The sequence below is a fragment of the Zootermopsis nevadensis genome, unplaced genomic scaffold (genome assembly GCF_977971745.1).
Source record: "Zootermopsis nevadensis isolate Lab colony 2312 unplaced genomic scaffold, Znev_1.0 Znev_ptg000028l, whole genome shotgun sequence".
Taxonomy (NCBI): domain Eukaryota; kingdom Metazoa; phylum Arthropoda; class Insecta; order Blattodea; family Termopsidae; genus Zootermopsis; species Zootermopsis nevadensis.
In genome coordinates, this window is record NW_028259160.1 from 5,408,840 (window position 1) to 5,424,090 (window position 15,251).

At 37.5% G+C, this 15,251-nt stretch overlaps 2 protein-coding genes across 6 annotated transcripts in view; one reads left to right on the top strand and one right to left on the bottom strand.

Annotated features, from left to right (window-relative positions):
* LOC110840039 (dipeptidase 1) overlaps positions 1-15,251 on the bottom strand; it is a 375,966-nt gene that overhangs the window by 317,077 nt on the left and 43,638 nt on the right. The window lies entirely within an intron of this gene.
* Positions 6,882-15,251, top strand: part of LOC110836030 (uncharacterized) — a 49,996-nt gene continuing 41,626 nt past the window's right edge. Inside the window, exon 1 of the mRNA XM_022076826.2 lies at positions 6,882-7,939. The gene's annotated coding sequence lies outside the window, so the exon portion shown is untranslated. The remainder of the gene's footprint in view (positions 7,940-15,251) is intronic.

The following is a 15,251-nucleotide window of genomic DNA, read 5'->3' on the forward strand; positions in this document are numbered from 1 at the left end:
GGACGAACGCAATCGAGTACATGATTGCGGGCCACACTGTGTTTAGAATCAATTACTAAGGGTCTCTACCAGGTGGCGTCTAATTGTGTAGTCAGGTCAGCCCTCGTTGGGCACCAACATCAATAGAGTGTGGGCCCATCACACGCATGGGGGAACAGGGGACAAGCAGATGATCCAGACCGGTAGCCTCACCCCGTCCCGTCACGTTATGCATGCTTCATGTTACAAGAGAGTTCGCCTCGCTTTATCTGTAGGTCTGTCGCATTACACAAGTGCCATGAATTTCAGAGAATTAATTACTGAACATTATAATGTTCAGACCACACTTACATACCTGAAAGCTAGAAGGATTACAAAAGTCGTTATAAATTTTCAGCTGTTTCGCAACAAAAGTTGCGAAAATGCTACCATTAGCTTCGCCACGTCTTTCTTTCTTTCTTTCTTTCTTTCTTTCTTTCCATCTGTACAACCAGCCGGAAATGAAATACATACCAATTCATACTTTGGCTGATTTGATTTTATAAAAACAGACGTGAGTGTCGGACAGACATCAGAACATGTACAGCTTATTCATCTTAAAGATCTGCACGAATACAAAATCTCAAACGGTCTACACTTTCAACAACTGACATACGGAAGAATCAAAATAAAAGAGATACCTTTGTTCTTTTGACTACAGATTTAATGTTCTCTGTTCGTAATGTTCACATAAACTGACACAAAATGTGGCATGTATGTTCAGTTTACAGGTAGAATGAACCGGGTTTAACTTCTGCTTTTAACTCACAGTAAAACCCCCACAGCAACCAAAACAAAAACGAAACGAGCATACAGAGCTGTCATTCTGGAATCCAGAGTTGGAAATTAAGAAAACAAAACAAACAGAAAAAACATGGATGCTAATGCGACACAGGCAGTAAAAGCGGATGGAATATGCATGAAGGTATGGTAATGACGGCCACTCTGAAACACAAGCGTATCAGGATTACCACCGTCAATATTCTGTAACCAAGGGCTTCCACTGCAAATTGAAACTATATATTAACAAGAAGTCCTTAAAAAATGTATAAAACCTACATTCCATTAAATACTTTAATCTATACGGTGAGACCAGAAGGAAGTAAATATTAATATCTTCTGGATTTATTTAGTGCGTAACTTCCATAAGTACAGGACTTTACTACGTTAAATTTGCCATGAATATTCACTAATATCTACATCTTCGCCACGATTTAATTGTTGATACATAAAAAGTGTTAATACAATTTGAGTATAAATGTTTATGATGCGTCTGTACACAATTTGATATGACTGGGTCATATAATTCATTTTCAGACCTAAACCTAAATAAATATTTAGTGTTGCTTGTTTTCAATCTGCAATGCGTCGCCTGAAAGAGGTTCTACATATTCCTGGAAGACCTGCTTTCATTTAAAACGTTAATTTATGCTTGAATAATCGAGAAATCCATAAATTATATGGCATAAAATAAGCTGTAGATGAGCGTGTCTTGTCTGCTGTAATGATGATTTGTTCCATAATTTAATTAGAGACACTGATTAAAGCCACAAATAACCTCACTCATGATAATTGGTCAGAGGGACTGAGAGTCAAAGCCGAGGCCTCCAGAATACCTAACCATAGCAGCATTCAGCAAAATCTTCCTGTCTTTAGATATAGAACAGGTATTCTGTGTCAATTCCAATGGGTATAAGGTTGGAACCCTGTGTATGGTAACTCCATTATAAAGCAGAAAATGAACTACCTGCTAGTTTTAATTGATAGTACTTTTCGTAATGCAATTAGCGGAGTTACTTTGATGGCATCAACGCACTTACTGGCGAACCACTATCGGCCACCGTTTCTGTAGACTATTTGGCTTTGTACAAGCCATCAAAATCATTCTATTGCTGAAGCCGACAGAAATACCAAAAGTAAAAAAGTAATATTAGGTACTAACATTATAAATAGCTATTTATGTAACTCTATTGTACATTCTTCCTGAAAATCATTCAGTTTCTTATCGGGTAAAATACAATACATTCTCTGTTCTTATAACAATACATGATATCTCATCATAATGTTCATAAAATGGGACTGTGTGTATTTACTCTATAACTTCGATTAATCGAGGATACTTTACACTACTGTCGTCTCATCTATTTCTAATCTACCAAGTGAGATCTCAGGTTCTCATAGCAGCGAGAATGGGTTACAGCTTCGTGTATTCTGTAGAAGTTTATCGACGTTTTGGAGATGGGGCAAAGAAACAAAGGACGGGAAAGGAAAAAAGTAGTCACGGCCTAATTTAAGATTTTATCCCGACATTCAACTGAAGGGGTTCGGGAAAACCACGAAAAATCTCAATCAAAATAGGCAGTTGTTCTACCGAGACTAGAACCCAGGACGGAAATGCTCACAACTAAAATTTGGTGTCAACCGACGTGCAATCTGTATCAAAAATGCTGTGTTCTTTTCGTTGAAACAACTGCTCGTCAGATATTTTTATAAACCAAACAAATAACCTTTTCTTTTCCTTCCAATTTATTTTTTCTCCTTCAAAGAGAAAGCGTCTGTTTCCTCTCATTTCCGAGCAGAAATAAGACAGAAGACGGCTGAAGTTGTAGCTAAAGAAAGTTGTTTTCATTTGGAAGAAGGTTCTGATAGATGAAGGAAAAGGTGGCTGTTGACACAGCCGAAACAGAGAGAGACTGGATTCCATTTCCCACGGACCTCCCCTACTTCCGATCACACACCAGTAAAAAAGTATAAACACCATTTTCTCCAGGTTCTCAAATTCTCCAGAAGCCATTAAATTATTTTACCAAGGACCTTTAGTCACAAACAAAACCTGAGAGTTACAACACTTCTCGATAACCTGTTGATAACATTTTAAGCACTGAAGAGCAATGGTTGCCAACTTGTAGTCCGTGAGCCACTAGTGACTTCATTTATTTAGGTTACGTCATTCGCACTTAGCTTTATTTCGTTTCTCGCTTCTAGTGCTTATTTTCTTATTTTAATCTTCAGATCTTCTATTTTCCAACTGCTTAGCTACTGTGTCTTACTATTTGTTATAGATTTTGTCTTATAATTAGTTGATGTTTACAATACTTTGTACATTTTGCCATTTCATTTTGTTTAGTGTATTTATATCTTCTTGACCATATTTATTCTATGGCTCACACGTTTTGACACGTTTACGCGGCTAAAATTAATATCTTCACAGAGCTTATTATCTTGACAGTGTCAACATACGTATATCTGTATTAGCAGCTTATTTAATCTTTTTATATTACTAGCATTTTATATTTATTTATATTCTTTGGGGTTCCAAACATTATCGTCATTATTTACTCTTATTTTCATTTAGACACTTTCGCCAAATGGAATCCTTTAGAGGATTCTCTTTAGTTCTGTCATAATTTGTTTTTTGATTCAATTATTCCACACTTTCGACATTTTGTACACTGCTTACACTATGCCAGTTACTTCACTTCCAAGCTTTACTCTGTTCTGTTCACCATTTTAAAAATCATTTTAATATTTCCCTTGTCTACGTTCTTTGTATTCAACGTACATCTAAATGTTCTAGGCAACCAACTTATAAACCAGGCACACATGAGTACGTTTCAAAAGTCCGGACATTCACACTGTAGACGGCAGCTACCGTTTATAGATATTCTAGACACGCGTATTGACATGGCACATTTTACCTGTCGCTTCCTACTGTAATAGTGCAATATCTACATTTCATCCAATGTCTAGACGCTGTAGCAATGCATACTGAAGGTTATGTCTAATGTCTGGTTATTCTTTACAACTAAACATTGAACACATTCACGCTGAAGGCGTGAGGTGCAGGTAAGCAAACAATTAAGTTAAAGCCTAGTGGTACATATCTACCGGCATGTTTGATAGTCTGTATGTATTTTTCCATGTTTCGTATAATTCACAGCGAAAAAAGCTATTATTTCCTATGGTTAAGTGTTCTGTTTTCAAGAGGAACGGAGTGAGTCAGTATATAAAAGCAGAGAACCTGCAGTGCTACTGCAGAAAGATACGAGAAACGCTTTCCTCAAGCCTAATCTTCTGACACGTGGACCTGTCGCTGAGTATCACATAAAAACAGGATCCCTAAATCCAAGAACACTTCTCATTGCAGTATTACCTACATCATTTCCCTTCAAGCCATACGCCAGGACTTCATCCATCTTCTATATAAATAATATACGTATGTATACTCCTGTCTGCTAACACACTGAGTCAGGAAATGATTATAAGACAGAAGTGCTCAGGAAATAAAGTCAACTCAAAGACTGCACTTATCTACACTAATAGACCTAAATTACTTATCATTCGTGCTCAGTACATTTTTCTCGAGCAGATGGCAGGCAAACCTTTGCTATATGCGTCGTGACGCTCTGCGTCTTTGTTAGAATCGTGTCGCGTGGGTGTCCAAAGTTTCTATTGGCTTCACTCATATTTGAAAGTCGACATAGCGGCGTTAGGTTTCGCGACTCTCGGCATCGTTCTAACATCGTTTCCTCTGTCACCCAAAGCGATAAATATGGAGGTGTCTGGCGTTGTTACGACGATTGGCGTCGGTTTTCCAATGGCACAACGGCGTCACTTTTCTAGTGTCGTGTCTTGTTTCTCTGATGTCATGAATCTTGAGTCGGTTTCGCGACGACAGGCGTCGACATACCAGCGTTTTGTGTTTTGTCTCGAATAAGCTCAGGTACATTACTTTGGGAATAATTTTTCGGGGTCTCGACACTCGGTGTCTGTGTGTATCCTGTCGCATGGCCTCTCGATGCTCCTCTTGGCTTCATTTAGAACTGAAGTACGAGTTACTGTGTTAGGCGTCGTGACCATCAGGGTCAGCGGATAAGGTCGCGTTTTGCGGCATCCCAAGGCTCATCTACAATAGAATCTTTTGACGGCAACGTCGTCAACTCTTTTGTCATTCCTAGCTTCATCTGTGCAAAGGATGACATCGTGCATCGGGGTCGAAAGCGAAAAGGTTGTGCTGCTCACTGCGGCACAAGAACAAACGACAGCGCCGCAGAATATCGACCACGACCGCGTGAGAATTCGCAAAGTTCAACCGTCCTCCCTCGCCATCTCGTACCAACAGTTTGAATTATCAGATACATATGCTACGATGCGAACAGCATCTGGACCACAAATGCGTAGAAACACAAAATCGTCTTGCAGAAATTCTGCAACAGCGTCAGTAGATGGGGCAAAGAGACGCTTTATATTACGTTCTTCGAGCGTTAGTAAACTATACCCATTTCGATAAATCGAACTCTCTTAATCGAGAAAGTGATGAAACCTTCCATATCGATTCTCTAAAATACTATTAATGATTACATGCATCACAACTCGGTCACGCAACATAGTCGATTGCAATTTTCTAAAATCAATTCCAAATTTCATGTAAAATAAGTTCGATTATTTAATGCTAGTTTTTATGCGATGTTGTATCAAATTATTAAGTAACTTAAAGGAGCATGATATCCTTTAAACAGTTTATATTGGTAGAAGCCGTCAAGCAATTCCTTGACTTGCGGAATCCGACTGTTCACTACCATTATAACAAAAGCCTGTCTTTACATCCTACCCTTAAGAGGTATCCATTTTACGCCTAGACACCTTACTTTTCTATAACCTGTTCCGAATATTAATCTCGTATTTACATCATCAGATCCTCAAAAAGTCTCTTCTCCTAAAATTGTAGAAACACATCATGGAGGCTGGACGCAGAGGCTAGAAACGAAACCCCGATCGCCCGGCCCTTAGCCAGTCACCAAACTGACCGACCTACCCGGCCGGCTCACTTGTTGCGCCTTCTGGTCTCGCAGAAATTGCCCCACGTTTCAGAAGTGATCTGGGCGATCGCCGTGAAGACGTCGTCGTTTCTCCAGAAGAATGTTGGGATAATACTCCGATACTTTGACATAGACAACTAACAAGACCTTCTGAACCTTTATCAATTGTATCTACCGTAAGTTTGTGTGACCACACGGTCTCGGATATAGCCAGAAGTACCCCAAATCTACAAGCACAGAATCCTACACACCGTAAAGAAAAACAGAAGAATAGGACGCAGGCTGTAAAATAACTCGGCTCAACTGTCTCAGATTCACTCTTTCCTTTTCCATTCTTTTCACTTCCTTTTTTCCTTTCCTTTACTTATACATGCTCTTTTAATGCCTCGTTCCTTATTTATATCCATCCTCTCGCCTCCCTTCATTCTTTATTTATTTCGTTCATTATTTATCTTCTTAGTATATCTCACTCCTTCATATTTTACAAGGTTTTCTCTAAATTTCTGTCTCATTTCATTTATTGACGTCTTTCACGGTTTCTGTTTATTTTCTTTCTCCCTCCGTTTATTTATTACATGTTACTTTCTTTCTACGGTGCAAAATATTAGGAAAAACAAAGCATTTCTGAAGCATGTTTCTGCAAGGAGTGCAGACCTAAGCAATTTAAACGTTACGTCTAAGTTAATTTTACATGCATCACACGTTTTCACACATTCACTCGGCCTGGTATGACAAGTATAGTTCTCAAAATATTCACGCAAAGAACAAAAAAGATCATCAAGTTGGCAGCAACATTCCATTAAAATATTTCAGAATAATTCCAATTTTATTGTTCGGTATTAGGTAATGATATAAAACAGACATGGAGGCTATAAGGAAATGTTGTGCGCATGCGTAAAGAGGTCGATTGCACGCGAGTGGGTAAGTAGTTATGTCCAACCTGTTGGTTCTGGTCCAGGGAGGGGGATTCTGGGGATGTTTCCTAGCAACCAACGGAGACAGGCTACAACAGCTACATCTCAGTCCTCACAATGCCTAGTGGTGCGGTGTACAGGGGTCGCAAAGGGATGTGAAGCGTCTCCTTCTGGTATTGGGACCAACGTGAAATTGTGGTGTTTTCCTTATAGAGTGTCACTTCCTGCGTCTAGCGTCGTATAAAGCAATTTCAAAAATGCATTGTGTCGTTTAACAATTCGCTGCACTTTAAAGTGGAAAGAAACTTAATATGATTACTTGAGTATAAATAATATCCTAGAATTTCTGCATCGTTACAAACAGAGAAAGTGGTTCAAATATGAAAAGAAACAAAAACATTATGTAAAAATGTAAGCATAAACAAAAGCCGTGTTTCGATTTAGAATACCAACACCACAGGAACAGGATCTAAACACGTCTAATATGCATATTAAATCTGTGTGTTGTAAGTAGATACTCTCTCACATGACAAGTATCCAACGTATAAAAATATATTCCAAAAGAATACTTTAAAAATGGCTACAATAATACTTACCGCATACAACTACCAGCTATTACGCCTACATATCCACTAATTTAGGTATAAAATCTATTAAACGTACAATTTACGTATATTATTGTATCACACCATCGTCAGGCCCCTTTAAAATTGACGAATTATGAACGTTACTATGAAAACTAAGACTCAAATTTAAGCGTATTTCAGCTAGTTCCTTTTAATATTTAATGTATAAAAATGTATAATCACAAATAAGCGATACACCCAAGGAAACATCGTTATAAAATGCTAATCTATATATAAATATGCTGTTTTGTATATATACCGAAACTATCTTATGTCCAAGATGTTTAAAATTTAAGAAACGTATAAAGAATTGATACTGTGCTTTGAGCATCTTGCACTCGCTTATGTAATTCAGTAGCTTCTGAAGAAGTGATTGGTGAATCTGATGGCATAAACAGTGTGGATTGTGTTAAAAATTACGGGTCGCGTGGTTGTGATTTGATATTTCGCAGCGTCTCTGATCTAGCGACAATTACATAAACTGAACATTACTAAGAATGGAGACCACAAACAAATTAACATCTACATCAAACAAATGTGAAGTTCATACTTAAAGAGAAAGGTAAGTGAAGATAATATTTTTTATACAAATCTTAGTATTATCTTACGCTAATTAAACATTAAATGATAAAAACCATCCGTTAGTTGTTCGTCAGTGCATAAATATGTAGTTTATTATATTTAAAACAGGAATTAATCATTTATTTTAACGTTCAGTAACTTGGATGACGCCCACATGCATTCATTCGGCATTCAGAATTAACAGAGAATCATTTCATATAGATCTTTAAAATAGCTTCTAAACTTCGTACAGGCGATGCGGTGTGTTTTATTTGGGGCAGGGGCACATTTATTAAATTAACATACAACTTACATAAGACGTGTTCTTTGAAGTGTTAAGACGCAATATAAGATGGAAATACCTTGAAATAAGACCAGACAATCGGGCCGAATTTGCATGACCAAAATTTTCGACTAAACGAATTAACTCCATGGAGCAAATTCAATGAGAATCGAACGGCTGCTCAGATAGTCAAGAAATTTGTGAACCAGAATGTTCATAACTCACTGTAAGGCATATGAATCAAGTCCACACCAGACCCTGTAACTTTAAGAGTCATTTTAGAATTTCCCTTCCGTCTACGACTAGATTTACCACGGACCGGCGACGGGCTGTTGTGAACACGTAATGAACTTTTTCATTCCATAAAAGGCAGGGAATTTCTTTACTTTATGAGCTAATTACCATCGTTTCAAGGATTTCTCTCCATGGGGTTGGTTATTTAGTGAAGTAACAATAATAGAATAGTTATATTGGATTCTTTACATTAATATTAAATTACATCGATATTTATCCACTAATTTCGGAAATGAAACACATGCGCTGGCGGGTAGACAGACAGACACGACACCCCCCCCCCCCCATCTCAAGTATATATTTTATTCGTCTTGTCAAATAACGCATTCAAATTCGGAACTTTAAAGTTATGGATGAAGGGAAAGAAAACATTTTGGTTTGTGTGAACTGAAAATTCCATCTCATCAAGTACGAATTCAGTTAAACTTGCAAACACGAATACACAATGTCTGTCCCTACAGAACAAGGTTAAATATTCAGGTCAATTCTTTACTGTACCAGGCACGCAGCCCTTATTCTTGGGGCCCCTGGTCTCCTGAGACATTCTGGCTGCTGAAAATGTTTCTCTTGGCGGCATAACACGTACTTTACCTGTATCCCCATCTTACGCATTTAACCCTTGGGTCCGAAGAACGTATAAATATTATTCAAAAATTCACGTCTTGCTATAAAGAAAAAACAATTCGTCTCTATTAGAAACATCAACTGGTTAATGCTGTGTAAGGAAATGAACGTTGTTATACTGAGAAACAAGGCCTTTTTTTTCTTTTTTGCAAATTACCAAAAATCAATAACTCATCCGATGTGGTTCCTATCTGACGTTTCTTTGTTCTTCTGTCCAGCGTAGATGGATTTAGACTTAGCAGTTGTTTCTATCAAATCCTATGTAAATACCACGATTATATTAAACAGAGCTGTCCTATGCAAAGATTAACAGCTCTAATAGCAGTGCAAATTCAAAACATGGGTCACGTAGGTCCCGGATTCAAATCTCGCCCCGGAGGCCTGCCATCATCAATGTCATTTACGTACTTTTCCTCAATCTCTCCAAGCAAATTCCAAGATAGTGCCTTATATTAGCTCAAAACCGTCACCTTCACAGCTCATTATTTACTAATCATCCCAACATTCGAAATTAAATAAACCGCACATAAATAGGCGAGAATTTAGGTTCTCACGGCGACAAGTATAACTACGGGCGAGACCCTGATTATGGAGGCAGTAAGGTTCTCTAAGACGTTGGTCAGTATCTACCAGACTACACGGTGCAACATCTTAGAAAACGGCTTTCTTCAGAGATAAATAAAATAAGAAACACACAATTAAAATATACTATACTACACTACACTACACTACACTACAATACACTACACTACAATACAAAACCTTCAATTACATTACAGTATCAAGAAAATGTGCCAAAATTACGACGCACATCGTAACACTCTTTTGATATTTTTGAAGACTTTTGGGGGTAGACGGTTCGTGCATTCCTAATACGAATATTTATACCGATTCTATAAGCTGAAATACGATTGAGATCATAAAACTTAATTTTAATATAAACTACAAGACGAAAACTCCCACATCATACTCTAGGATTTATAGACTGGCTGTAACTTCGGTCCCTCAAGAGACGAAGTCTAGCGACCCATTAGCCGTAACCTAGCAACAGCTACACAGCAGGTGTCTGAGAGCTGGAGCAGTTTACTCCCTGAACAGGAACAACGACACCCGCGCTAATTTCTTCCGCGAGCATTCCTCACTCAAACACCACATAAGAAAAATAAGACGTTCTGGGAAAGCCGCATGCATTTCAACATAGGCTTCCATCTATAAGAATTATAAATGAAAACTCTTTCAAATTTTTAGCCGTTTCTTCATCTTCATTAATAATTATTTATACATAAAATTACCAAACATTAACTTCAAAATGTTGTTCCATCAACGTGTTTGTGTATCTCAGAACACAAAAGAACACTGATAATTTCTATGCGTGTACGTATGTGTACAGGGTCTATATTATCTACCCCCGTATAAAATGTCACATTCCAATTTGCAGAAACTTTATTTAAAGTTATTTCAGTGCCTGTTTCGAATTACAGCTGTGAGAACTAGACAATTAACCGCTTGATCAAAAGAAAGTTCGAGTCAGTTGAGATTTAACTCCTAGAATCAGTGACTAAATACGCATAATCTAAACAAGAAAACAGAAAACCAAAATGGATATAAACACATATTAAGAACAGATCTGACTAAATTCTCAAAGGTGCCTTTAAAATAAAATCCGGAAGCAGACAGAAAATTGGTAGACCCAATAGGATGCGGAAATATTAATTTGAAGACTGAACGGGCAATAGGGCCTAATCCTTGAAGGAAACTTAGAAGAAGTAAATGGAGGATAATATTCATATTTATTCTGAAGAAATAGTATGTAAAGGTATAAACTGAAATCAGTGGTCAAACACGGGGTTCAATTGGGGGCCTATATGAACACAATAACGAACCATTCGATTCCGTAAAATTGTAGAAAATTAGTTTCAAGGTAAATTGTTCACTATGGAGCTCATAGTGTAGAATTTACCCGCAGCCCGGAATTTAAATATAATAACCCGGCACACAACACTTGAATGTGTAATTGATTTGCCTTCACACAAAGTGTGCAATGTGCTCACACATTGGTTAATCGCCGTAAAACATCGCGTTAGCTAACCGTACTTGACTACCTTAAGGATATTAGTGTAGAACGTAAAGTGTTAACCGAGACATTAGTTTTATAACATTAGTAATGAAAGAGTTAAATTTCACTAAGAGTAAAGCCTCTCCCCCCACTCTCAACCGTAGTATGATTTTAGCATTTCTCATGTTTTAGTACTAAAGCTGAAACTCCATCACTCATTACTTCATACGCGTTATTTTTATAAAGTGAATGGAAGAGATAACAGATTTATATGTCGTCCGTCTGTCCGTTCGACTGTTTCATCTCCGAAATTAATCTGCTTATTTCAAGTTGACGTGGTGTGGTGGGCGTGCACTGCAACCATAGACTTACATTTCTGTCAGTATCGACACAATAGGATCCTTTTACATTAATCTCAAAATCAAGATTATTTTATTTTTAAAATGATTTAAGTATAAAAATAGTATATAAGGTAAAACATATAATATGTATGTTATGTATAATACATGACGTACGTTTATTTAGTCTGTCACGTACAAGTATCAGAGTGTGGGGAATGACTCCCTGTTTTCCTTTTTTCCGTAAGACAATATTTAAACTCATTAAAATATACAACACTTACATGAGACATTTTCGATACTCAATATAACGAAATAAAAGGAAAAATAATTGTTAATCGTAACAATAATAAATTGACAGCAGTGACAATGACAAACGCAAAACAGGTTACAATTGGAAACTGTGTGTACCGGAAATAAATACAGGTGCATTCCAACTCATGTGACATCCATCAATTCGTCTTTCATAGCCATTCAGTGATTTTCATACTTTGCAATAACTCTTACGCGCCGTTTCCCGGCATATACGCGGTTCATTCCACATCCTGCGTAATAGTCAACTTCTAAATAGCCAACAAGACAAATACAACCAAGTTTACGTTCGGAACATTTCCGCTTGGTAATAAAACACTTATTTTGCACATTGGGTCTGTGGAGGAAAGTCTTCGATTTGATGTTTCTCAGCGATTACCAAAAATTTGGGGTACTCCTCTAATTTCTTCTCTCTTCTTTATGGCTCATATTTTGTTAGTAAATCATGCAGTGAAAGTGTAAGCGTCGACGGTAGGATAATATTAAAAATTATTTTTATAAAAGGATATAAGGTTCTGTTTATCTCATAAAGCAATAAAGAAATAGGAAAATGTGTGTATAAACTTCCATAAACATAAACTTGATGAGACTTCTTCGAAAACCGGACAAAACTGATTTGTGAATAATGAAAAGTTATAAATGCAAATACTTAAACCCTCCTTTACCAATTTATAATTCGTTTCCAAGTAGAAATATAAAGGCTCTCAAATTATTTCAGTCATACGGACGCTGCAGTGCACTTAGAAGATGCGATCAAAATGTGCACCCTACCTTATTGCATGAGTTAGTTTGGGTAGGTACTTAGCTAGTTAGATAGTTGGACGTGACTCTTATGAACAGAGTACTTAGTTCGTTAGCCTGGCAGATAATATGTTGTTTTACCAATTATTTATCCATTTCTTATTACAAATAACACGAGAACGTACTTAACCTTTATCACTATACGTCAAATACGTCAAACTCGTTTCAGCCTCAAAGGGCCATTATCAGTGTTGCCTTATAATATTTACATTGGTTCAACGAGCAATAATAAAATTCACTTCTTTAACAGTGTTCGTCAGTAACGTTCATATATAAAATACGAAAAATAAATAATGCATTATCTGTTTTATAAACCACACGGCAGGAAAGGATATAAAAACTATTTCTTATTAACCACATCCGATCCCCGAGAAATAATAATCGAACTGAACAGCAGATCACTCTGTGCGAACTCATTTCTAAATACATATTTATCTGTAATCGTTCTGAATCACTGTTCATTTGTCATATATCTGCAATTCGAAAATAAACCCCAAAACACATTCGTCATCATTGCTAGGATTTTAGGAGCGTGCAGTGTTCGTTATCTTCTGTTATCAGATCCCTGGTGATTACTATTAATAGTTACGAGTATTTGGGTGACGACAAGCGCACATTAATAACAGTTATTGCTACTTTCATCACCACTCGAATCCGGCCCCAACCCCAATGGTCCTGTCACGTGACACTCTTTAAATTCTTTCTGGTGTAGAGACAGCGACAGAAATGCTTTTTGCGGAAATGTCTGCTCATTTGTTTTACTGTCAATTTATATTAACTGGTTTCAGGTTATTTTAAACACAATTAATTACTGGCATATTTACTCCCTAAAATAATTTACCTCATCGTAAATATTTTACTTTGAAATCCCCATGAGTTTTTATGAGAAAATTACATCCCAATTCTTATTATTATGAAATATTTAGTCTTGTTAAATAAAAACATTGTGGCCTCCAAAAAGTTAACTGCGCTTTGGAACTTCACAGAGACAGTCTTGTATGAGTCACTCCAGGGAGAATTAATAAAGTGTCATTTTGGTTGCATGTATAATATAGATGGTATAGGACAAGAGCCAATAAAAATCATCGTCAGACAGCCTTTAGTATAAAACACAAAATTTTATCGAAATCAGTCAATAAAGCACGGTGACAGACGAAGACAAAAACTGTCATATATTACGTAACATTTTATAGCGTCTGTGCGACTGTCATATAAAAAGATTCTATTGACACTCATTAATTCGGAAATTAATAGATAGAAAAAGTGGTTCATATTTTGACAAATTATTCACGTACGTTCCTCCAAGATAAGGCATAACTCCTGAAACAGAGTGTATATCGAGTTGTCGCTGTTTTAAAACAAAAGTAAAGTACGTCTGTATCTTGTTACTGGCTGCGGGGAGATCACGTAAATACATGTTGCCATAGCAACCGCAAGGGGCTCCAAGAGAGGCACAAGCAGATCCTATGACTGTGGCTGCTTCGCCAGCAATGTTACATATGTCAATAAATTAGACCAAGTCTGGACTGTGTGGAAGGTGTTGAAGCACTTGAACGCCATTCGCTTCAAGAACTGTCGTCACATGATAAGGCAAATGTTTCCATCAGTGACAGACACAACTAAACCGATCAGACACAACAAGTATTGTCCTTAATCATCAACGAGATGCAGAGTTTGGTTGTCGCGTATACATGCCAGCTGAAACCAGTCCTCCTCATTTCGACTATTTCTCTATTGTTACTGTTGCTATAGGGTGGGGCGAGACTCTCTCTTTGTGGAACAGGGCCCCTAATGGGCCCTTCGTTAATCCCGCACATGACATGTGAGTAACTATAGATGAACTGTGGAATGATACTGGCAGGGGAAAACAGAAAGTTTATGAGAAAAATCGGTTCCAGAACCTCTTTCGACTGTTCCTCTCCATTTTGTTATTACCCTTCCACGTGGCCTCTTCGCTTCCTACTCTTTTATACACTTCCCAAGGGACATACAGAAGGTACCGCAGACTGGGGCTTTATGCGCGTAAATGCGACGCTGTAATTTGACCCTCTGATCCAGTGGCATGAAGAGCGTGAAGGAAAGATGACAAGACTGTGAGACACGGAGAGTGACACTGAACATCTAATTCCATACCCCAGGCTACACGGGCTGACTAAAGACTAACACACAAAAATCTACAATTCGAAATGTTGTTCTGTGTGCCGTAAAACTTTCTATTTCTAAGCGGAAACATAGATGTTGGGGGGGGGGGGGGGGGGGGTTAAAAACCTAACAGCGAGGAAGATATTTGGACCCAAGAGCTACGAAGGAACAAAGGACTGGAAAAAGAATTATAATATAAGTACGTATATTTGTACCTTGTACTGTTCGAGTGGTTATATGAAGGAGGATAAGACATGTATGACACGGTAAATTAGAAATGCACATAAAAGTTTAGTCGGAAATACTGAATAGAAAAAAGACCACGTACATGGAGTGGGGGGCTAGTATTAAAATTAATAGTAAAGAAACAGTGTAAAGTAAAGTCATCTCGTTATATGCAAATGTTGGCACTTAAGGGAAAGGAGGTGTATCTCCTATTCCTTCTCAACCTCGAGACTTAACT